Here is a 2,955-nt window from a genome sequence, read left to right as displayed (position 1 = left end):
TCATATTTGTCTTGATTTTAATCAGACTAATTTACAATTAATATTAAAGTAAATATGAGCATAATCATCTCGATATGCAGGTGCACCTGCTTCCTGTCACTTCCTGTCGATACTCGCCGACCTTCCGGCATGTGGCGAGCTGCCACTCGGCGAGACGGAAAGCAGAAAACGTGTGACTGTTCGGTCCGTTCATGGTCGCTCTCGTTTTCAATGTTTTTTTTAATCTCGATCTTGATATTTGGTTTCACGTTATTGGACTTCAGATATTTCGTTTGTGTATTCCCGGTGTTCTCTTGGACCTTGCCTTCGCAAGCGCTTTTTGTTTTCTGAATTGTTTTTTCTGGCTCCTTGTGGCCAGGCAAGCAAATAGTGCTAATAAGTTAGCTTGGTGTGAAACTGATTAAAGTACATATCCGGATAAAAAATATCTTTTATGAGCTTATTTCTTGTTCAAGCCAATACATACAGTATTGTTGTGGAAAATAATTTAGCATGTACCCAGCATAGTATGTTTTGGTTGTTTATTGTGGCCACCTACTTTTGAACACTGATCACTGAAAATTCTCTGTGAACCTCAAACATGACAGATTTTGACTGAGGAGAGCCCAAAAGATCCTTTGCTTTCAAGACAGTTTGATTGCCTCCCCTGACTACTAAAAACTCAATGTTTAAATTGTACATTATTTTGTTTAAAAGCAAGAATTTCAGTTTCATATTGATGAAATGTGTACTGCACTACGGAGCCTGCATCGAGAATGTTGGTGGTGGCCTGACAACAGTGGCGTACTGATCCAGGGCCATAAGGCAATTGGGCCACCGTTAATGTCGGATTCTGTATCATTTTCCTGTAGTATGTACCATTACTTCGGACCACCTGGTAACATTAAAATGGATGTGAATGACTTTTGAGCGGAACTTGGAAGATATGCAACATGATGCCAGCATCGTGAAGCCAGAGGTGGTGGGCGTGGCCAATGTGATTGCAGATTTGTGTCACAGTGGATGTTGTTGCAAGAAGGCTGCTACAGGCTTCAAGATTGCCTTTGGGGGCGGGACAAGCATGACAGTGGAAATCAGGATGATCTTAATATATACGGTAGCTTGCGTTTTCCACCTCTTGTTTTGACAGAATTATCTGTGAGCACTTGTTTTTCTTTCTCCACTCAATTTATCAGGGAAATATGCAGATGCTTGCTTCTGCCGCGAATCTTCCTTTTATTGCCTCAAGTGCCATGGCAACACGATGAAAAATTTACCCAGCTTTTTTGATGCAAATAACATGTTTCAAGACATCACCGACACTTGGAGGAGGATGTCCAGTCGACATGGATGACGTAGCTGTCAAGTGGACGAGTAACCTTGCCCTGAGGGATGCCGCTGTGAAGAGGCGGACCGCTGTTGTGAAACTAGTTTGAGTGTCGCAACTGGTAAATTTTCCTTGACATGCAGCTGGAACGAGCAGATAATTGGTACGCTGACAATACATTTTATTCGTGCGTGGAAAAATGAAGGTAAATAACAAATGGGATTTTGCTTGTATCGTGCTTTTGAAGGCACTTAAAGCACTTGAACAATCCTCATCAGCATCAGGACTAAGTTGGGACTTTGGTATTTTGCTCAAGGACGCTTGAGCATGGTCACTCGGACTCAGGATTGTACCCACGACCTTCAGGCTGGAAAATGACCATAAGACCACCTCAGCCCCATAAGGATTCCGATTGTGCTCTTGTCAAAGTTTCACTTCAGGTTTTTGTTATGGGACCAACTGATGTGTGTCAGGAAACTGGAGAGTACTTTTTGGAAGCGGTACCAGACTGACTGTGGAGACTCGTAAGTTTGACTTTGATGTATTGCAACCCAAATTGTGTCACTACCTCATCAAGATGAGATAAAACAAGATAAAATGCAGTTTTTGTGTCCATTTTTTTAAAACCGCGAAGGCTATTGAGCTTTCAGCTTCATAACAGAGCTCAGGAGGTTCTTGTTAAGGAAGTAACTAATGTGTGACAGGATGGAACAGGTTACTTTTTGGAGGTGGAACCAGATTGACGGTTGAAACCTGTAAGTGGAATTTTTTTTTTTTTGGGCAGAGAACTAATTATTTTTGTTTGAATTCAAATCTGAAACAGAAAATTTGCTAGTTCATATTTTTTTTGGTTTTGTTTGAGCCTCACATTGTCTGAATGTGTACTCGATGTTTGGATGTGGAACCAGGTTGAGTGTTGACCCTGGTGAGTGGAAACATGGCAAAGTCGATTTGGCGGCTCAATTAAATGAAATTTGGGGATTTGTTTTCTACATGTTGACATGCTTTGTGTGAATATTTCACAAACTCTGTCACGAACATAATATGAAAGCTATTGTTGCATATTAGACATGTCAGGAACCAGCAAGTTTCCTCAAAACTACAAGTAAACACCATAACCCATAATGGATCACTGGAAAAAAAATCTAAATGGTTGTTTTATTTTCAAATTCATTTAGTGCTCAGCTAAAAATAGAAACCAAACACTGGAAAAAAAAAATAGCCGTTCATGATTTTGGTCCCCATGGATGCTCGAACAGAGTTGCAAGGTGCTCTCCAATTACCCACGTCAAATGCCTGGCCCTCAAATGCCCAACCGAATATCTCATCCGCAAGGGGAGAGCGAGCAGCTAAATTAATGCACTTGGAGTGCACCTATCTCATACGACTCAATTTCTGCTTTGACAAAGTCCTTTGACTGCCTTGATTTTAAAAGGAGTGAGGGGAGCCACTTGCACATGATCATTTATATTCCACATTATGGTCATGAAAACTTTTGACACAACTTCCCTTGTAATGTGAGAATCTGGTTGGTGTTTTAGGGGAAGACTTTGAGCCATCCTTCTACAAACTTGAGACTAGCAACCTGACAGCGTGTCTCGCCACCGGCTTCAGCAGACGCCATGCCCCGGAGAAGGCGGGAAAAGGAC

The sequence above is a fragment of the Hippocampus comes genome, unplaced genomic scaffold (genome assembly GCF_001891065.2).
Source record: "Hippocampus comes isolate QL1 unplaced genomic scaffold, H_comes_QL1_v1.1 scaffold394, whole genome shotgun sequence".
NCBI lineage: Eukaryota > Metazoa > Chordata > Actinopteri > Syngnathiformes > Syngnathidae > Hippocampus > Hippocampus comes.
Note: the sequence above shows the minus strand (reverse complement) of the source record.